This window comes from Equus przewalskii, chromosome X (genome assembly GCF_037783145.1).
Source record: "Equus przewalskii isolate Varuska chromosome X, EquPr2, whole genome shotgun sequence".
NCBI lineage: Eukaryota > Metazoa > Chordata > Mammalia > Perissodactyla > Equidae > Equus > Equus przewalskii.
The window spans coordinates 6385259-6408142 of NC_091863.1; the positions used below are offsets into that span (position 1 = coordinate 6385259).

Consider the following 22884-nt stretch of genomic DNA (forward strand, 5'->3'; position numbering starts at 1 on the left):
GCGTGCGCCTCTCTTTGGCTTCCGGGGGTCTGTAGCTACCCCATCGTGGTGTTTACGTATCCCTAGGAAATTAAGACCCTTCCGATGTGAAGGTGATGAAGAATTAAGCTGTGATTTTTCTGTGTTCTCTATTGTAGAGAAATTGGGCCTATTTTCACACTTTCAGTGGTGGCTAAAAGGAAACACGATGGCAGATGGAGGCCCGGCCCCTGACCTAAGGGATGCGCTGGGCAGTCCTGCTTACTGACACCGAACCACACTCCTCCTCTGAAGGCAGGGATCTGTCCGCGCCGAAGGGACTGTACACCCAGGGTTTAGCCTGGTTTCCTGCCCCGGATGCTTCAAAACCCTCTCGAACACAAAGCAGTCCACTCAGATATGCTCTACGTAGAGAACCTCTCGTATGAGGGAGGGAGGGATGGAAGGGTGTCGGCTACTAATGCTCGCTCGTCTGTTTGAAATGTCGCCCAGCTTGAAGGATGCCAGGTGAGGGTCCTTTAGCAGATGGGCACCTCCCGTTACCCCAGATATCACCCACCTCGACCTGCCTCTGTGATCTCGCGGGTTGAGGTCTAAGCCCACGTGGGGACCACAGGAAAGGCCCGCCCTAGCATTTGGTCTCAGGCTGGGTCCTGGTAACCCTGTTAGAGTCCTCCGCTCCCTTCTCCCCTCCGCCCAGTGTCCTTTCCCCTGCCCTTCCCTGCCAGCACCCATTCCCCACCTGCACTCATCTCCCTCCCCTCCCACACCCAGTGGGCTCACATCTCCCTCCCGGACCTCATTCCTTCCCCAAGCCCACCCTTTACCTAGGAGTCTTCTGCTCTACGGCCATCCCTCTTCCTTCTGCCCCCTTTCCCTCATTTCCTAGCTCCTCCCCCCAATCCATCATTGCTTCCCTTCTCCTGTGCCCACACCCCACCCTGAGCTCCTCCCCGGAGCCACTGCCCTCCTCCTTGACCACCTCACCCACCCTGAGAGGGAGACAGGCTGGCTTTGTGGAGCCCCTTCCCTCACTTGGCTTCCTTTTGGGAATTTTCCAGCAACCCCAGGCTGGCCATGCCTAATGGAGCTGAAACTGCTCCCAAATCGGGGTATCACTGGCCTGGAATCAGCAAAGAAGTGGTTTTAGCAGAGAGACGCTGTTGGTGCCCAGTTATTCCAGGAAGGGCATTTCTTAGGATATAGCTTTCCAAAAGGTGCTCTTACTGTGTGTCCCAAATCAGAGGGTGAGAGCTCCAGGGTGAATTAAAATTCTGTTTGTAAAGCAGGGCGCCCTCCAGCAGGAACTTGAGGTTCCCGAGAAAATACCTTCAACAGTTTTTTTTAATATCAGTGCGTGATAGTGTCATAACCGCCCTGGGTCTAGGGATCTTTATTTGAAAAGGGACACAGTTTGCGGACTCATTTTTCGGCAGCAAGTGATAATTGTAGTTCTCAGGAGTTCCTAGGGGGCTAAAAAGGCAGTGCTTTGATAGCGCCGGTATTAACGAGAGCCTTCCCTTGGTCTTGGGGAAATTTCTCTATGAAAGTGTTCCCTGCAGATGCGCCTCCCGCCCTCCCTGGTTTACTCTCTTTCTGGGATTTTATAGGAACTTGTCCCTGGCCGTCTGTCTCTGTGGCGCCTTCACTAGATAGGAGGAGAATCATTCTGGAAACTAATTTCTTAAGAATCCACAGGAAATAGATTTTAGCCTCAAGGGATCCTTGCATTGTCTTCTGTGAGATGAGAGCTTCCAGCAAAAGGGATTGTGTGGGAGCCAAAAACTTGGGGGAAGATTTGTTGGTTGTGCTGTCAAGTTGGCTCTGACTCCTGGCGACTCTGAATGAGTGACATCCACCATCCCCTGTCCTCAGCAGCCCCCTCAGCTCCTGGAGTCTCACACCTATTATGGCTTCCTTTATGGAGTCACTCCATCTCATGTTTGGTCTTCCTCTATTCCTGCTGCCTTCTACTTTTCCCGGGATTATGATCTTTTCCAAAGCATCCTGCCTTCTCATGATGGGCCCAAAGTAGGGCAGCCTCAGTTTCATCATTTTTGCTTCCAGCAATCGTTCAGGATAAATTTGCTCTGGCACCCACGTCTTCATCTTTCTGGCATCCGGGGTATCCGTAGAGCTCTCCTTCAACACCATATTTCAAGTGAATCCACTTTTTTTCCTGTCAGCCTTCTTTACTGTCCAGCTTTTGCAGCTGTACATACATAGTAATCGGGAGTAGGAGGGGTTGGAGAATCTTGACCTTGATCTCCAATGATGCTTCCTTACACTTGAAGAGCTTTCCTAATTCTTTCATTGCTGCCCTTCTGAGTCTCAGTCTTGATTTCTTGGCTGCAGTCTCCATTTAAATCGATGACTGAGCCAAGGTAAACAAAATCTTTAACAATCATGTTGTCTTCATTGTCTACGGTAAAGTTGTGTAGTTCTTCTGTAGTCGTGATTTTTCTCTTTTAGATGTTCAAGTGCAGTCCTGCTTTGACACTTTCTTCTTTCACTTTCCTCAGAAGTCGTTTCCAGTCATTGCTGTTTTCTGCCTGTAAGACGGTGTCATCTGCATATCTTAGATTGCTGATATTTCTTCCACCGATTTTCGTTCCTCCTCCACGAGTCGAGCTCGGCTTTCCGTATGACATGATCTCTATGCAGATTAAACAAAACTGTCTGACACCTTTGCCTAAAGGAAATCATTATGTCTCTCCATAGTCTGTCCTGACAGTGGCCTCTTGTCTACCATACAGGTCACAGTCAAGTGCTGACCAGCCCACTTCCTCCAGAGCAGCCCAGAGCTTTTGATGGTCCACGCAGTTAAAGGCTTTACTGTCGTCTATAAAACATAGACCATAATCTTCTTCTGAAATTCTTTGGAGCACTCCAGTAGCACAGTTAGATCCGTGTACCTCTCCCTTTTTGAAATCCAGCTTGGCCGTCAGGCATTTCTTGGTCCATATGAAGTATGAGCCTTTGTTGCAGCACCTTGAGCATCCCCTTACCTGCACGGGAAGTGAGAGCGATGGTCCTGTAGTTACTGCCCACTTGGCAGCTCCTTTCTTGGGGGTTGGGATGTATATTGGGTGTTTCCAGTCTGTAGACCGTTGTTTTGTTTTCCATATTTGTTGATATATTCTTGTTAGGATTTTGACAGATTCACTCTCCGTGGCTTGAAACAATTCTGTTGATATTCCATCTACCCCTGCTGACTTACTGCTTCCCAGTACTGTCAGAGTGGCTTTCACTTCACGTTCTGGAATCATGGGTTCTTCCTCATAGGAATCTTCTTCAAAGGCGTCTGTCCTCCTCTTATCTCTTCTGCATAGATCTTCAGTGCACCGTTTCCACCTTCCCTTTATTTTCTCCTGATCAGATAGTGTGCATCCCTGTTGGTTGTTCATTCATAATATGGTTTAAATTTCCACTTGATTTCTTGAATCTTCTGGAAGAGAGATAGGGTGCTGATAAGTCAGGTTGTTGTTTTCAACATTTTCCTCACCCCTCATCCTGATTTCGGAGAGAAAAGATCTTTCCCTAGAATCACTCTGTAGTACCTTGCCGGTTTGGTTTATTTTCTTGTCTTGAATTCTTAGCATTTACCTACTAGGCCTCCCCTCTCCACTCCCCTCCCTCCCTCCCCCGCCCTAATTTGCATTTAATCTCTGTAACCCTTGCCGTAGCAATCTGAGGTGTCAAAACTCGAGTTTCCTTCTCACCGCAGGGTCAGCTCCCAGAATGGAAGGGGCTTGGTTTCAAAGGCTTCCAGAGCACAGTTACAGTCAAATCAAGTAAGTTTCGTGATTTTAAGATGTATACACGTCAAAACAGAACAGAACAGACGGGCCAGATGAATTCCCTCCCTTTGCTAAGTCTCTCACCTCTGAGATGTTTTCCCTTCTCGCCTTGGTATTTGCACAGCTGTGCTTTTTGTGTCGTGAGGTTACAGAAATTCTTCTTTTGAGTGAGAGCCGCTTTGGCAGCCTAGAATGGTGAGGGGCCTGGGAGCCTCACAGGGAGGCTGCTTTTGCCTTTGCAAAGCCCTCTCCTGCCCTTGGGAGGTGGGTCCTTCCCTCCGCCCTGTAAGAGACTCATGTGGTCCTTATCCCAGTCTGGCGCTGTCAAAAACGTGGCTCATCCGAGGCCGTGTCCAGCTGGGAAATGGTCTAGTAACTCAAATCGCACAGGTTTTCTCACCAGTAATAAGGTTAAATCAGCGTATTGGTTCCATTTGGTGACAGCGTGGTGTCTAACAATCCTGCTGATAAGAGGGAGCTCATTATTTCGTGCTTGAAATGTAAATACTTTTTTGCCCAAATGTTGATCTTGATTCAGTTTTTCAATTTAGAGGGTTCATATAATAAGTAATTCCCTTAATGGAGTCACTGATTGCATCGCTCCTCGAAACGGCCTGTTTGGTGTCCTTTTCGACGTCCTGCTGACTTTTAGGAAAAGAGCGATGAAGATGAAACAGACTCCTTCACCATGACTGCAGTCCCTAGGACGTTTTAAGAATTGAAAGCCCTCAGTGGGAGCAAGCACAGCTTATACATTGAAGTTCTTTTGCTTTCTAAGTGCACGAGTGCCCGCATGGGTTGCTCACCAGCATGAGTTTACAACAGTGCCAGATTTTCACAGTTGAGATTTGGCAGCGACGTCGCTCAAGTCCAAATGGTCGGCATACACCTGGGTGTGCTTGTGATGATGTACCATGAGATCATGCAGTAAGCGTTAGAGATGTCATTCCTGGAGTTTTGGGTAATTTTGTTTTAATTTTTTAATTATGTACATAAAGTCATTCTCCTAAACTTAAGAAGAACTAAAATCAAATACACAGAAACCCTGTACATGTGGGGTTTTTTTCCTGTCTAGACTTTGTGACATTTCACCATTCACCTAAGCTAAACAAAATACATTATTTTGTAAATAAAATCAGAAGGAGACTGTTTAGCCTACGTAAAGGAACTGACTGTTGTGTTAGCTAATATGGAAGAATATTGCAGGCAAGTGTGTGGCTTCATCAGTGAAGAGCAGACATGAAGTTTTTAACAAGTGCTCGAAAACATTGAGCTAAAGATGCTTGCCATGTGGCTCCCCCTCTCAAGTTGCTTACGGCCAGTAGGAACATAAGAAATGCTGATAATTGTCACACCAGCCAGTCCTGTGAATCTGAGTCTCCATAGCAAACATGGGTCAGTGAAACTGGCCATTTGAATAGACAGGCAGTTCTCAGTTGGGGGCGTTTTGCCCCCTGGGGGACATTGGCAGTATCTGGACATTTTTGGTTGTCACAACTGGGGTTAAGGGTGCACTGGCATCTTGGGGGTGCTAAACATCCTACAATGCATAGTGTAGCCCCCACCACAAAGAATGATCCACCCAGGATATGCCAGGAGTGCCCAACTTCCTCCACTTGTCACAGCCCCAAAGGTCTCCAGACGCTACCTAGTGTCTTCTGGGGGCATGATTGTCCCTGGGTGGGAACCTCTGCCCTCAACTCTGAAGCTCTGAAGTCACCCGTTGAATGCCCTGCCCTCCTCATGGCCTCTTGAGTTCAGGGAAGTTAAGTGGCCCCTTGGAGCTGGCAGGACTTTTTGTAGGGGCAGAGGTAGAGTCTGAGGTTCTCAGTCCTCATCGTCTGGAGCGCGGTCCAATGACACAGCACCCAGTTCTGTCGTAGCCTCTGGAAGTGCATGCGCTAGCATCTTGGGGTAGCCTCTCCAGGTTGCATACATTTTATATTTTTTAGCTGTCACTTTAAAGTCATTTTTGGAGGCTGGTGAAATGACATCTGAGGTGCATGTGCATGAGAAGTGCATAAAAATGGAAAATTGTCATCAGGCTTTCCTGATGTAAATCCCAGTGCGGACTAGGTTATCTCTAAGGCATCCGCAATAATCCGCAATGCTCCCCGAGGTGGCCTGCAGCCATATTTTCTCTCACTTAAAACGCGACATGAGGGGCTGATGGCCAACCCAAGCAGAGAGAGCCGATATAGTCATTAAATGTTTCCATGTAGTTTCCCCCAACCCTTCTGGGGAAGACCTAGGAATCAGCTGGAGGACCCTGAAACCCCAGGACCTGTGCTTCCTCTAACACTCGTTGTGGCTGGAGTATCTAGTTCTAAAGAACTGGGTGGAGGCTATAAATTTTTGACATTGGTTCTCAAATATTCATAAAGAAAAAGTCATAAATGAGACTAAAGTGTTAAGGAAAAGAGCTGAGACCCAAGTGGATAGGAGATTTCAGGGTAAAACAGTTAAAACTATAGACTCAACGCCGATAGAAAAGCAGGAGAGTGTTTAAAGAAACTCCAGGCTTAAGCGTATCTGCCGCTTTGTTGTAGAATATGAGTTTAATTGTCCTTTTCAGAGGACTCAAGTGCCTGTGCCGCTAAAGTTCTTAATGACCCGATAGAGTGCTTTGCCTTTCATTTTCTTTATGAAATTCTGTGAGCATTTTTCCTCCCGAAGATATTAATTGGGAGCAGCAGTGACTGCCCACTCTCTCATGGTCCTTCAGCCCACACACATACTCAACTGCCTACTGGCCAGAGTGTATTCTAAATGCCAAAAGTCACAGACACTGACAGAATACTTTTTTAAAAGAAAGAAATGCATAATATGCCCAAAATTTATGGAAAATGTTTAGATCAAGCAGTCCTCAAGTCCAACGTGTCCTTCAGGAGTTGTGCAGTGGGACAGCCCTCGGCGTAGCCTGGCTCCCAGTGGTGTAGGCTCCCGTGTTTTAGTGAAGTGCAAACCCAAGGAAGGAGTTATAAGGCAGCCTGAGTCCTGTCTCTAGGCAGCATTCTCCTTCCGTGCGTATGTTAATTGTTGCCACTAATAGGGTTTTATAAATTCAGTAGTCAGTGTCACTGTTAGTTATGGATTGAACTGTGTCTCCTCCAAAAAAAGATATGTTGGAGTACCAAGCTCCAGCACCTCAGAATGTGACCTTACTTGCAGATAGGGTCTTACAGAGGTAGTCAAGTTAGTGAGGTCATTAGGGTGGGCCCTAATCCAACATGGCCAGTGTCCTTATGGAAACAGGAAATTTGGACACAGGTGCATGTGAGTATGAAGATGGCCATCTACAAACCAAAAGGAGAGGCCTGGGACAGATTCTCCCTCCCAGCCCTCGGAAGGAACCAACCCTGCTGACAGCTTGATCTCAGAGTGCTAGACTCCCGAAGTGTGAGGGAATACATTTCTGTTAAGCTACTCAGCTTGTGGTCCTTTCTTATGTTAGCCCTGTGAAAGTCATACACTGGGACTAGTCTTTCTGCATATTTCAGTCCATGAAATGTACCCAGGACTTGTAGGGCAACTCCTCAGTCTATGGAAATGGAGAGGAAAAGGAATATTGTAATTCAGTTAACTTGATTCCTTCTGCAAAGACCCCGTTTCCAAATGTGGTTACCTTGCGAGTTGCTGGGGGTTAGGACTTCAGCATATCTTTTTTGGGAAACACAGTTCCACCCATAACACCATGAATCCAAAGGTTCTATCTTCTCATCCTAGACAGTGCCACCAGGTTCAGCAGAACCGCCAGGCTGGAATTGGTGGAAGAGAGTCGTTCTCACCAGGTTAGGTCATTGCAGGGAGAAGGAGAGAGACTTAGAGGCATAAGAGCAGATGGAGTCTCTTGTTGCAGGTTGTGAGCTTTGAATCTTTGAGGTTTTATAGAGGGTTAACTTTATTTTCAGAAGTGTCCTCTTGGAAGTCTCTAGGCTTCTCATCGTGATCCTTTCCCATTTCCTTGTATGGCTCTAGCCATATTACTACTTCGGGTGCACTTGATTCAATGAGTTATTTATAATTCAGAATTTGTTTCTGGATATAGGTCTTCCCAAAGCTAAAAAAATGATTACCTATGTATATGGTACAAGTTTTGCCCATAGGTAAGAGTGTGTGATTGACAAGCAATATCTTGATCGGAAAATAAAATACATCATAGATTGGAATACGAGGAAATGAGTTTCTTTTGTTCTCTTAATCTTCATCATCTTAAATGTAGCATTTGCACCAAGCTGGTAGTGGATGGCCAGGCTTAGAATCATCCATGGATGCATTGGGTGTGGGAGTGCCTGGAGCAGATCCACGATGAAGCGAAACATGACAGTGCAGGTGTAGAAAGGTTCACACTGGGAGGCAAAATAACTGTCTCCGTCACGAGATGGACAGTGTCCAGGCGCTCGCAGACATTAGAGGTGGAAGAGAGGTAGAGACCATGGACGAGTACCCAGGGTTTTATTTGGCCAGAGCTGGATGTGAGTCTCCAAGAGCACTGCGCTGCATACTGGCAGACAGTCTTCCTGTAGAAAACGCTAAGTGGACTTGGAATTGAGCTTCTTTTTTTCCCACTGGGGCTGCTTGGTGGGAAAGGGAAGAATAAAACCCTCTTGGATTCCCAAGAAAGCAGTAGGTGTTATTCAAAACTTAAATGTGTACTTTCCTACCAGCCTCTAGTTGCTAAGACTTGATTTTGTCTTGACGAGGATGACGAATTAGAGGATGGTGACCAGTGTTTCTCCACCATCTTGGAGCCCAATGCAGGATGATCACTGCCACTTTAGAAATGGAGTGTTTAAGTAGATACAGGGAAAATTCTCTTTTAGTTAAAGATCATGAACATTGGACTTCTCTAGGGTATTAGTGAAACATTTTTTTTTTAATCTTTATAAAATGAAGAGGTGCTCATCTCTCTGGGACTGTTGATCAGTATCTGAGCCCCACAGAAGCCCAAAACAGAGTGCTCTAACCAGCAGGAACCCCTGTTCAGTCAGTAGCTCTCTGCTATCAATGGATGCATTAAACCCGCGTCCATGATGGGAAATCAATATTTGGCACTGCTGTATCTCTTTCACTTGGATCAATAAATCTCACTAGGACTTCATTTGCTTTTAACTGCCTATGATGGAAACCTAGCAGGACATTACAGCTTGGAAAAAGTACCAGAGAATGGATCGTTCCTTTACAATAGAGAAAGATGCTCACCCTTCCACTTTGGTAATGTTGGTGAGCATTTCTGACCCCAGCTGGTCCAATGGAAATACTTGTTGACAGATTCATAAAATCAAAGAGGACCATGAGCTTGCCTTTGTTGTCCCTAGATCCGTGGAAAGCCATACTTTTTCATAGAATGTTGTTATAATATTATAACTGGAGTTAATTCAGTGCAGCCATCACTTGCTGAGTATCTCCTGTGTATCAGGCTGGGCCCAGGAGGTGGACTGAAAACTGAAACATAGTTTTTTATGGTCTGATTGGGTAGGACAGGCCTGAACATGGCCAGACCCCTCAGTATTGTGAGAGCAGACAGAAGGGTCTGATTCTGCCCTAGATAATGAAGGAGGCTTAAGGACAGCACTGACGTTTCAGCTGGGCCTGTAAGGAGAAGTGGAATTTTAGCCAGAGGACAAGGTGAAGGATCTTAGTAGAGGGAACAAACCTGTCAGGGCACGTGGAGTTAATTACATGTGTGGGGGCCACTGGAGGTTCTGCTGAGTGAGGAATGGTGGACTAGATCAGCTTGTTGGGGCATTAGCTTTGGCTGTGGTAGGCTCTGAGTCTCCGGGCTCAGCAAATCTGCGACAGACTGTGACAGAAATCCAGGGGGGTGTTCAGGGCCTGGAGGGCGGCAGTCATGCGAACACCATCAGCCTCCACCAGCTAAACTCTGTCCTCAGGGTGGGGCCAACGTGAACATCTGGGTCATAGAGCTCCAGGATTCTCGTGGCCACATGTGGTCTCTGTGGAGGGCTTCAGGAAGGGGTTGTGGGTTGAGGGTGGGCATCTCCTCGTAGGAATGCACTCCCTGGGCTGGGGACACGTGTGGTTTTTGTTTTATTCTGTTTTCATCCCATGAATTTTAAAGGTGTGGTTATAGCTGTCCAGTGTGGGCAGCCTCTGTAAGAACAGAACTTGTTTCTGGAAGCAAGTGGCCAAGGCAGACCCGGAAGTGTGACTTGGGGATGAAGATCATTCAAGGAAGTAAGGCAGAGTGATGTCGTCTATCCAAGTCCCCCACTTCACATTTCTGGGATCTCCTTCCCCTGTTTGCTCTGCTTCAGACGCCTTTCCACCCACTGCCCACTGTAGGCGAGGGGGTGCAAGGTCTCAGGTGGGCAGGAAGAATCCCAATGAAGAAGGCACTGGAATTGCAGCCCTGGCCTGCAACTGTGTGCATGTGTTAGATAGAAACAGTGAATATGTCTACGGGAGATCAAAGGCATAATTACCACATGATTTTGGTTTTCTTCTTTTCCCTGTTATCTCATGTAAATGCTGTCTCACTGAGGGAAGTGGTTATAAGCATGGCAATATTCTATGCTATGTATAGTTCTCACTTATAGAACTATCTAGAATGGCTCATAGTACTCCTGAAGCTCAGTTAGGGGACTTCAGTGCTGTGAAGCATAAAATTTATGATCATCAACTATGGATTCTGGCTCTGTCTTCAAGTTCCTTTTCTTTTTTTTTGTAGACGGGGAGCAGTTGAATTTCAGCTTGTCTTGCCACCAGTTTTCTGGTTTCCTGACCAAGCTGAGTAACTTTCAGCAACGCATTGGATCCCTTACAAACCCTTCCTCTTGATTTTGGGAATTCCTAGCTCAGAAAGCTTTGTTGTGAAATCGAATCAACAGCAGTAACTGGTGCAGGATACGGTGTTATCTGCTTTGAATGTATGGCTTTGAAGTTGAATGTCAATATATATTTTTTAAAAGATACTTAATTAATTAGATAAAAGTCAAGAGGTGATTTCTTTCACACCAGATGGATGACAACTAATGGGTAGAGTTGACTAAAATTTCTCCTTTTTTCTCATATACCAATTCACTGAATTTCTATTTTTATAAGATATATGCTATTTAATAAATGATAATAGATCATGTTTTTTCCCTTTTATAAATGTCAGGAAAGCCTTGATGATTTTAAGTCTCTTAGATTTTCTAATAACTGGTCCTGGTTGGCTGGATGTGGAATAGAATCCAGAAGTTCTAAAAGCAAACTTAGTTCTTGATTAAATATTGAAATGTTTGTCATTAATCCACGTGGAGTTGGCATCCTTGGAGCAGTGTTGTGAACGAGAAGCCCCACTGCATAAAAGTTGAATGACACACCAGAGACATCGGGAAGTAAATGAAGACTCCTTTACTCTTCAGACATCCTAAAAGATGAAAATAGGGGCCAGCCCCATGGCTGAGTGGTTAAGTTTGCGTGCTCCGCTTCCAGGGCCCAGGGTTTCTCTGATTCGGATCCAGGGCACAGACCTAACACTGCTCATCAAGCCATGGTGAGGCGGCATCCCACATAGCAGAGCCAGAAGGACCTATAACTAGAATATACAACTATGACCTGGGGCGCTTTGGGGAGAAGAAGGGAAAAAAAAAGAAGATTGGCAATAGAAGTTAGCCCAGGTGCCAATCTTTAAAAAAAAAAAGATGAAAATAAAAGCAGGTGAATATGCAGGCACACAAATTTGAGTTGCTTACTGCCCTTCTAGATAAACCAGTCTTTCTCCTTTAAGGGAAGCCATTTTAGAATTTTTAATTAATTCTTCAAGAGGACTCATTACTGGGGATGGGTAAAGAGCTCATTAGAGTAATGGTTTCTCATCTGTTCTGTGGTTTGATGTCATAGACCCTAGGGGCCAGGCTAAGCCGTAGTTGCAGTGTCTCTTTTCTTGATCTGAAACCCACACACCACTTTAGTTTGTAAAATAATTATCTAGTGATATTAAACACAATAAAAATTATACTGTTTTTAAAAATCTAAAAATGTGTATATGGACACATATATAGATGCTAGTCGTATAAACAAAACATGCGTCTATACGTACATTTGTGGACAGCATTTTGTAATCCCTAAAACATCAAATCTGTAATTTGGAATCTTGTACATCCTCCCTCTCCATTCCCACCTGAACCCCAGGGTGCTCCCAAGACATGGAGGGAACGGTGGAGGCAGGCATGACAGCAGTTGACCCGGGGCCACCCTCAGGGTGGGCAACAGCTGAACTCCAAACCTAGGACCGAGGCCAATCAGAGGGGTCTTTTCCTCCCCACATACTCTCTGGAAGAGTGAGATTCAAGCTGACTGTTGGTGGTCGTGTGAGTTTCTCAGGGCTGCCAGAACAAAGGGTCCCACAAACTGGGTGACTTAGAACAACAGAAATATATTCTCTCATGGTTCTGGAGGCCAGAAGTCCGAAGTCAGGGTGTCACCAGGGCTGCTCTCCCTCTGAAGGCCCTAGGGGAGGACCCTTCCTTGCCCCTCTGCTAGCTGCCAGTGGTTGCCGGGAATCCTTGATGTTCCTAGACTTGTGGACACATCACTCCGTTCTCTGCCTTCTCCATGTGTCTCTGTCTTCACGTGACCATCTTCTTATAAGGACACCAGTCATACTGGATTAGGGGCCCACTCTACTCCACTATGACTTTGTCTTGATGAATTACATCTGCAGCGACCCTATTTCTAAATCAGGTCACATTCGGAGGTACTGGGGGTTAGGACTACAGCATCTCTCTCTTCTTTTGAATTTTTTTTTAGTCAGTCACCATATATATGTGTCCCTTTACCCCTTCTGCCCACCCCTCCACCCCCTTCCCCTCTGGTAACCACTAATCTGTTCTCTTTCTCCATGTGTTTGTTTATCTTCCACATATGAGTGAAATCATATGGTGTTTGTCTATCTCTGTCTGGCTTATTTCGCTTAGCATAATATCCTCAAGGTCCATCCATGCTGTTGCGAATGGGACAATTTTGTCTTTTTTTTAATGGCTGAGTAGTATTCCATTGTGTATATAAATACACCACATCTTCTTTATCCATTCATCAGTCAGTGGGCACTTTGGTTTTTTCCAAGTCTTGGCTATTGTGAACATAGGGGTGCATAAGTCTCTTTGAATTGTTGATTTCAAGTTCTTTGGATAAATATCCAATAGTCAAATAGCAGGGTCATATGGTATTTCTATTTTTCATTTTTGGGGAAATCTCCATACTGTTTTCCATAGTGGCTGCACCAGTTAGCATTCCCACCAGCAGTGTATGAGGGTTCCCTTTTCTCCACATCCTCTCCAACATTTCGTATTTCTTGTCTTGTTAATTATAGCTGCTCTAACAGGTGTGAGGTGATATCTTATTATAGTTTTGATTTGCATTTCGCTGATGATTAGTGATGTTGAACATCTTTTCATGTGACTGTTGGCCATCTGTATGTCTTCTTTGGAAAAATGTTCATGTCCTCTGCCCAGTTTTTGATAGGGTTGTTTGTTTTTTGTTGTTGAGTTGTATGAATTCTTAATATATTTTGGAGGTTAACCCCAACATCTCTTTTTTTGGGCACACAGTTCAAGCCATAATAGTGGTCATTCCCCACCCCATCTCACCCTACCTTTCTTCTTCTGGCCCCTCCAGATGTACTCTGAGATGGCTATCTGGCCATGCATGACTCACGCCCATGGCCATTTGACACTTTTAGAGGGCAGCTGAAGAAACCCAGAGAGTTAAAATTCTTTGTCTTTAATAAAATTAGCATGTAAATAGAACAGAACTCCAAGTGCAGTGTTCCGTAAAAGGCCGGTGTAACTGCAGTCTTGGTACGCAGAGCATGTTCAAGCAGTGAGGTCAAAAGCCAAAGTCAGAAGTTGGAATTGCCTTGGGGGACTTTTTATTCTGTGTTTTTCTGCCAAAGATCTGCAAACTCTACTGGTCTCTCCCTCAGGAGGCAATTTTCCGTCTATGACGGTTCACAGAGGTGTAGGGCGGCTTTTCTGGAATGTGGAACTCATAGTTCCGTGCACTGACTGGGAGTCTCGCCTGGGAGCCTGCTCTGGGTCACACGTTGGGGGCTTTCTCACATGACTGGGCGGGAGGAATGCTGCATGGGAGGGCAGGGTTCTGGTGGTGATGTTGCCTGCGGGCCCCTTGCCTCGTGCCCTGGAATACTCCGTGATCCAGCCATGCAACCTTGGCTCTGTGAGGGCCAGGGTCGCCAGGGGAGGCCCCAGAGCCTGGCGGTTGTGAGCGGAGCCCCAGTCCTGTTCTAGCGGTAGGTGCACAGGAAGAGAAGCAGTTAGGCCCTTGGGTTTTGGATTCCTGGAATCAAAAGGCCCTTCCCTGGAGTCTTGTCCAGTTTTCTCTGAAAGAAATTATGTTGTGGGCAGGTCTTTGGTGCCGAGTTAGACTTCTTTCGAGACTCTCTGGCTCTTTTTAGGGAAACGTGTTAAACAAACAACAGGTCTGCTCAGAAATGCTGTGTCTTTGGGCATCTCAGAGCGCGGTAGCTGAAACCTTCACTGTGGCATTTCCTCTCTTGGCGGTGGTGGCTTCCGATGGTAAACAAGGGGGGACCTTGATGTCCTGTCACTGAGCTCGGCCCTTGGAGACAGACTTCGGGCCCTAGAGAATCAGCTTCCAGTAGCAGTTTGACAACAGGGACTATGACTTCGCATCCTAATGACAGCCCCCAAACAAGATCCAGCTTCATAATTAGTGTCCCCATTAGAACATGTACGCATCCAGTGGTGACGTTTATTCCAGGCCTTAGTGTCAGACTCATGAAAAAGCTAACCAAACAGAAACGGGAATTTTGCTTTGGAGGAAAAAAAAATCTAAATTCTCTTACATGAGATAACATGAGGAGTTTAAAGGCACGCAGGAACTCTGCCTTGCAGGTAAATCTACTCTTCCAGGTGATGCAAAATGGAGCCCAGCTTCTGACATCTTTCTGTCAAGAATTTGCTAAAATAAATCAGACAAGTTTAGGATTGACCTCATGGTAAGAACTTTAACAGAAACCCTTCTTCTAATCTAACGAAAAAACCACTCGTACGTTTGGACATGGAAGCGCATAGCTGAGGGGAGCAAGGTCCTTGCTAGGGATTCAGGGGAGAAAATATCAGTCTGGTTTCTAAGGCTGTGTGAATCTGGGAGGTAAATGATTTACTCAGTAGGCTCAGGGTTTATTAAAAGAGAACTATTTGATGGTGGCAGGATAGATCCGTTTAATTTGCTAGATCTTTTGGTTTTTTGTTTGCATGCTTGTTTGAAGGTAAACAAATGGAATTAAATAATTATTGGCTTGGAGGGAGTGGAGGGGTAGCGAATGGATGGGATTCGTTTCTAAGCCGTTAGTGGGCTCCAGTTTCAGCCCCTGTGTTAGTCATTTGTTGCTCTGTAACAGATTACCCCAGCGTTCAACAGCTGAAAGCGACAAACATTTATTTTCTCCCTCCGGTGATGCCGGTGTTTCCATCCTTACAGCTAGGGGCCCTGACCCTGACACCCAGGGCTTAGAGGGCATCCTGCTTCTTGCTTTAATTTTTCTTCGATGACTTCTCGTCTTCCCTGCTTTTCAAGGCTGGCTAAGGGGGATAACCAAAAATTCCTGAGAGGAAAAGCTGAAAATAAAATAAAAACGGAATCTTAAAGAGGGTGGCACTTTGATTGGTGGAAATGGGGACCTTATAATTATAAAGGTTGCATCTTGATTGGACCGTGTATGTGTGTCCTCCAGGGTTGCCAAGGCTAATGTTTTTGATGGGCTGAAGATCTGCAGTGAGGCGAACTCATCACTATGAAAGAGTTATTATTGTTGGTTTTGCACAGTGACAGCTGTTGACCCTGATCGACTTGTTTTGTTGATCCACGTACGCAGGTCTGCTCCCCAGGGAAGTGAGCCACTACATAGATGGCAGGGACCGCTGTTTCTGTGATGATTTCTCTCCATCACAGTTGAGCCGTCTTACCTGGAGGACTGAGACCCATACCTGGTCAGTTCCTCAGAAAGCATTGGGTAAATCAGGGAATCATAAGAAATGATACACGTGTACATTAGCTGAAGGTTTTTTATTAACTGTATTTCAGGCTTTTTCAAATTTCACCCCTTTTTCCATTAATATCCTTTTCCTGACCCAGGATCCCACGCAGTGCACCACAGTGAATTTAGTTTTCATGTCTCCTTAATTCCTCTAGGCTGTGCCGGTTTCTCAGATTTGCCTTATTTGTCATAACCCTGGTCGCTTTAAGGAATACTGGTCATGAATTTTGTAGAATGTCCTTTGATTTGGGTTTGACTGACGTTTTCCACATGATTAGACTGGGGTTATGAGTTGCAGGGACGAAGACCACAGAGGTTAAGTGTCCTTCTGATCACATCGCATCAGGGGTATGTGTGTCAATGTGACTTAAATCTGATGAGGTAAACCTGATCGCTTGCTCAAGGTCATGTGTCCCAGTTTCTCCACTATCGAGTGACTGGTTTTCCCTTTCCAAATCTGCTATTCTTTGAAAGCCCATAATCAGGGGTAGGGGAAACATGTTAAGCCTCACCTCCTGGAGATTGTTTTGTTTTAAATTAGAGTGCGTCAGTGCAGGTTTATTCACCAATCTCTTGATAGAAGGGAATAGAGCTTTTTCTTGGAGTGTGGATCTAATAATTCTAGTTTGGGATCAACTTTCCTCATAAACCATACCCATGATGCACCCTCTACAATTTCCAGTGTTGGTTTCTCTAAAGTGGAGTGGGAATTTAAAGAGATTGTGAAACCATCTCAGTGCAGAATCCATCTACAGATTTATGACCTTTTCCTACATCTCTTGACCATCGCCCACCCTACTACCATTTTGATGATACATTTTCATTTGGTGATCTGTCTTGGTTAAATCTATATAACAAAGCATCCAAAGCAGTTTTGGTGGAAAAAAACAGTTTGTGCTCCTCGTTTGTCAGATTACATAATACTCAATTACTTTTCATAAATGCAATAACAAATCCAATTGACATAAGCAGGTTTGGGACCAGTCGACACTTGGGTTTTTAGGAAGGTACACAGGTGACTGGCTCAAGCAGAAAAACATCAGCCCCCTGGAAAAGAAAGAGGCCCAGCCCAGTGAGCTTGGGGCCTGTGGGCAGCTGTCAGCACGTCTGCAGCATAGGCAGTCTGGTTAATTCAGCGAGAAGGTCAAGTGGAGGCCTTGTTAAAAGAACTTCTCTACGTATTTTTAGAAGCGGCAAATATCAACCATAAATATTTAATGTTGTGTTTATAGACTTTAGCATCATAGAACTTCAAAAAGGTGACTCAGAGGAGGTTGACGAGCGTACACCTAGAGGAGAAGAGAATTTCCCCAACACGTCGCACTCTACCAGGAAGGCCGCCCTTGACGTTCCTAGGAAAGGAGTAAATAGGTAACTATCTTCTTCTTCTTCTTAATACTCCCCAGATGAAGTATTAGTCATTATTCTTTGCTTGCCAGGGTTTTCGTAACTCTTTTCTGATTTTAAAAATAATATGCTGTAAGCAACATGAAAAAATAAAATCAAGCATGAAAAGAAAATAAACACCTCTAAATCTACCCATCGAGGTCCCCCAGCAGTGTTTAGGTCTGTTTCCTTCCAAATGTTGATGTGTGTGCAACGTGCTGCACAGTCAGCTGTGTAATGCAGAGCTTCCACTTAACCTTACAGAGCGAGCATTAGATCACCTCCCAACATTTATTGAAAATATTTTTATGCATCTATCGCATCAAGTGCACGTTCTGTAATTTATTTAACACGTGTTGTTGGAGATTTAGATTGCTTCCAGTTTTTGCTTTAGGATAGATTGCTGGAAATAGAACTGGAGGGCTCTTGAGACCCATTACCGAATTGCTTTCCTGAAAGCTTGTGCCAATTGTATAGTAGGGCCGGGGGGGTGGGGTGCAGTTCCCATGATCCTGGTCAACTGAGCCCGAAATGCTTGGCATGGTTTTTTTTTTTTTTTCCTTTTTTTTTGTTTTTGTTTTTGAGGAAGATTAGCCCTGAGCTAACTACTGCCAATCCTCCTCTTTTTGCTGAGGAAGGCTGGCCCTGAGCTAACATCCATGCCCATCTTCCTCTCCTTTCTATGTGGGACACCTACCACAGCATGGCTTTTGCCAAGCGGTGCCATGTCCGCACCCAGGATCCGAACCAGCGAACCCCGAGCTGCTGAAGCAGAACGTGCACACTTAACCTCTGTGCCACCGGCCTGGCCCCTTTCCTTTTCTTTGATTACTAATGAGGTGGAATATTCTATCGTGTTTGTCAGCCATTTGCATTTCTTTTTCTGTGACTTGGACATATGCTGCTTTAAAAGGCATATCTCAGGTTCTTTTCGGAACATGACACTTTCTGGGTTTCACTTGAATGCCAGTTGCTTTAAGATTGCCACGTCAGAGTTTCAGCTAAATGGGCTCTTTCTGATGTTTGCTGGGACATTAGTCTCCTGACTTTAGCCAAACTGTGAGTCTACGTATTAGGGCTGCATGTTAAACAAGAGGTAAGTCCAGAAAGCAAGAAGGCGAGTTGGCAAATTAATTTACTAAGATGGTACTTACACGTGCGCGTCTCTCAGTAACTCTTTTGCCCCTTTCCTTAAAGGAGTTCATGTGTGTAAGAGTTAGGACCACTTGTAAATGAGAGTTGACGTGTTGGAATGTCACACGGATGTGTGGGTTCGGCTCATCTCATATTCCTAGTGTGCTTATCAAAAGACAGTATTTTTATAGAGTGACAGCTGTAGGAAAAGCACAGATTCTTATGTTAGCCAATAAAAGATTTTTTAAAATATAATTATAAATTGGCAAGCTCGCCAGTTTGTTTCTACTTGTTATTAGCCAAAGTTCAGTGTTTCCCAAGGGGGGGTGTGTGTGTGTGTGTGTGTGTGCGCGCGCGCGAGTGAGTGGGTGTATATTTGTGACATATGTTTTATTATGCAAATTAGTTAATTGAGTATCTAGTATGTGACAAGTTCTGTGCTATCTTTGAAGCATTGGGCTGTTTTATAATGTACCCAGGACCAGGAGAGAATTGGTTTTTTTCTACATTACTCCGAAGTCATTATTCAGACTTCTACGCATCAGCTGTTACTACTCTCCTTTCACTGTTTTATGACATCACACAGTTAGAAAGCTTTCCAAAATCAACTTCAGTCCTCCTTTTGTAATGTTTAAGTGTAATTCCGATTTTTTATTCTCTAAAGAAAGCTTTCCAAAATTTGAAATGCAATTAGTGAAAGGGGAGGAAAAAGATGATTCAGTAGTGATCGATAGATTGGTAAAAACAAATGCCGTGATGACTTTGGGGTGCAGTATGTGTCCTTTTACAACATAACAGATGTAGCTCCTTAATAGTGTTTGTATATTTTTGCTCAAAAGTATATTGAATAGGTAAGAGTCTAGCCAGGCCTCGAATGAATCATCTCCTGCCGAATTTCAATAGATGGGATAATCCATGGGGAAATGCCCAGATTTCCCTAGGACCAGGCATCTTCTCAGGACTCAGGATTCTGTTTCCTCTCCGTGTTTTACTCCCACAGACTGGGAATTTTCTTGGTCCTACAGTGTGCAATAGACACAGCAATTGGGAATGGAAGGGCAGCAGCTCTCACTCCCCAGTTCCCTTCCAGCTTACGGCTGCAGCTTGATGGCTCACTTTGAACTCAGTTTCACAGGGCATGTGGGCACATGCGCAGTGCCTGTTTCAACCCCGAGCAAGCAGAATCTGTATTCTCTCCACCAAAATAATAATATAAGTAAAAAGCACTCTTAGAATATTGCATAATTTACATCCTGCAAAATGAATTACTTCTCCTTAATGCCCACCCGTCTTATGGGTGGTTTTTAATTAGTTCAAAATAGAACTTTAAGTGGCAATAATATTCCTCTTGCTAGAACAAGGACAGTCAAGTGTTCCATTTGTCATCGTTGATGAGATGCGTGCAGTTACCCCGGTACTAAATGCTCGAGCATCTTGTACGTGTTGATTCTCCTCTGCTTGTAATGAGTGGGCCTTAATTAAATCTCGAAGTGACAGCTGAAGATTTAAGGGGCAGGATGTCATATCCAAAAGGAGATTTACTGTAACAATAATAGCAAGAGGAGCTACGAGGAGCCCTAGCCAAGCTTTTTGTTCAGGGTCATCCCTGAACATCCCTGCCATCTTAGTGGCTAGGATTTGAGCTGTACTGTTAACAACTGCACGAAGCCTATTAGTGATGGCATCATCACTTTTGTGCTCCCATGGCAACCTGCTAGGAAGGGTGGCACAGGTATTGTGATGTCACCCCCATTTTATAGACGAGGCTGTCTCAGCCAGGCTGGGTCCTTACCAACTAGATCATCACGGCATTTGTTTTTACCAATCTATTGATCACTACTGACCTGCAGCGAGGTCTGTAAGTTCAGAGCCCACTACGCTACCTGCTAGGCCAGGTTGCTCCCAAATCAATATGTATACAGCAGGTGGAGGTGAGCGATGGGCTGTTTGCTCACCACGTGAGTGACCTGCTGATGACCTTGGCATTCTGAGACCCCCAGGCTTTCACCCCAACCTTGCTCAGGTGTCTAACGGAACTTCTGATAATTCTCTATATGAAAAATTACTTGAAACAGAAAAGCTAGTCTTCAGCTAGAACAATTTGTGATTATTAACCTGTTTCAAATTGATCAAGGAATAAACATGATTTTATGGGCATATAATTAAAAGTTTGCAGTGGGCACAATCAAAAGAGAAATCGTGTAGCCTAAAAAAACTCTCTGCCTTCATGTTGCCGACTACAGTCAACAAATTTAGAGCCTAGAAGCCGTCTAGATTTGCGCTGTCTGATGGAAATAGAATGCGAGCCACCAATGTAATTTACACTTTTCTAGTAGCTACAGTAAAAAGTAAAAAGAAGCGAGTGAAATTAGTATTGCAGTATATATTTTAAAATATATTAGGTTAATATTGTGATACATATTTTAATATATAATAATACAATAATATATTCTCTTTAACTCTCCATGTCCAAAATAGTATCATTTCAAAAGTGATCCATATAAAAAAATATCCATGGTATATGTTGTGTTCTTTTGTTGTATTGTCTGAAATTCAGTGTGTAATTGCAGCACGTCTCAATTTGGACTCAGCACGTTGGTCTGTCTTAATCTAAGACCCCACGCTCCAATCTCTGTCTAACATTTTGAAAATTAATTCAAAATAAGAAAAATAATTTGCAAGCAGTTAGTTGCACTCTTTTTAGGAAGGGATAGTTTTAAACTTGGACAGTTTGTGGTTATTAATCTATTTGGATTTGGTCGAGAAAAAAATGCAATTATATGTGGGCATGTAATCTAAAAATTTGCACGTGGATCAGTTAAAGAGGAATTGTGTGGCCTGGAAAGTCCTCATAACCCTCTGTCCTACAGACCACAATCGAAGGATTTTAGCTGCTGCAGGCTTCGAAGTGACCACGCTGACCTGCACTGTCCAGTAAGGTGGCCACTAGCCACGTGGAGCTGTGGAGCACCAAAAATATGGCTACTGTCACTGAAGAACAGACTTAAAATTTTATTTCCTTTTGACTGATTTAAATTTAAACATCAAACTTTGATTAAGTTACTGGAAAACTTTAAAGTATATTGGGAACCAACCACGTGAGTATGTGAATCTCTATTTTCAGCTGCACATTTTCTGAACCGTTAACAGCAATCCAGTATTTCCAGTGAAAAGTTAGTGTCCTAAGTGAGATGTGCCGTAAGTAGAAAATACATAAACCTTTAAAGATTTGGAGATCTAGTTGGAAAAAGGAATATAGGAGATCTGAGTAATTTTTTATAGAGAGTACATGTTGAAATGATGCTATTTTGGATATACTGGGTTAAATTTAAATTTAAATATGTTATGAAAATTAACCTCACCAGTCTCTCTTTACTTTTTTTTTTTTCCAAGTAGATGCCACAATTTTTTTTTCCCCAGGGAAAGATTTGCCCTGCGCTAACATCTGTTGCCAATCTTCCTCTTTTTTTCTTTCTTTTTCTCCCCAAAGCCCCAGTGCATGGTTGTATATCCTAGTTGTAAGTTCTTCTGTGTGAGCCACTGCCACAGCATGGCTACTGACAGACGAGTGGTGTGGTTCCATGATCAGGAAACGAACCCAGGCCACCAAAGCAGTGAGCGCCAAACTTTAACTGCTAGGCCATCAGGGCTGGCTCCCCCTTTACATTTTTAAATTTTAAAATTGTATATAAGCTCACCTTCTCTTTCCGTTGGACAGCACAGATCTGATCAGAGTTCTCACATAGCAAATGTAGAAAAGTAGTGCTGGAAGTTCCAGGCTGTCAGGCAGTGATAAGTCCCGACCTGAACCCAGGCCCCTGCTTTCCCTCCCGCCCTTGTGTAAGTGTTCCGTACACTCATGGAAGTCGACATGTGATGTCGGGCTCTGTGTTGAGTCACGTCAAGCGTGGCAGTCTCACCTTACTGACTCTTGATGCACCCAAATGTGAGGTTTGGCGGAGTAAGGCAACTCCAGGAAATAAATTTGCAAAGTGGAGTAGCAGGTGATATTTATCAAGATGTGAAATTGCTGGAGTAGCAACACCCTGTGAAGACTTAGGTTTCTGATTGGGAAATCATTAGTAGCTGTAGTTTTAATTCTTCACTCCCTTTTCCCCATTGATGGATCTCTCTGTTATATGAGGTTAGTTAGCAATTCCCTGAAGTTAGTTAACCTTCCCTGAAGGTAGGATAGAAGTCAAGAGATGAATAATTCAACAGTCAGCTGGTGGCCTAGGATGTAACTTTTTTTTTTTTTGAGGAAGATTAGCCCTGAGCTAACTGCTGCCAGTCTTCCTCTTTTTGCTGAGGAAGACTGGCCTTGAGCTAACATCCGTGCCCATCTTCCTCTACTTTATATGTGGGATGCCTACCACAGCATGGCTTGCCAAGCGGTGCCATGTCCGCACCCAGGATCCTAACCGGTGAACCCTGGGCTGCCAAAGCAGAACGTGCGCACTTAACCGCTGCGCCACTGGGCTGACCCCAGGATGTAACTTTTTATAGCTTTGGTGGTGGAGGTGAGGGACCTCTTGTTCCTTGAAGCATTGCATCACA

General features: G+C 44.5%; 1 protein-coding gene across 21 annotated transcripts in view; it reads left to right on the top strand.

Moving 5' to 3' along the window:
* TBL1X (transducin beta like 1 X-linked) overlaps nucleotides 1–22884 on the top strand; it is a 210793-nt gene that overhangs the window by 104762 nt on the left and 83147 nt on the right. For 13 of the 21 annotated variants that reach the window (XM_070604918.1, XM_070604923.1, XM_070604912.1 and 10 more), the window contains exon 3: nucleotides 17040–17178. The exons of the other annotated variants lie outside the window; for them this stretch is intronic. The gene's annotated coding sequence lies outside the window, so the exon portion shown is untranslated. The remainder of the gene's footprint in view (nucleotides 1–17039; nucleotides 17179–22884) is intronic. 21 annotated transcript variants of the gene reach the window in all.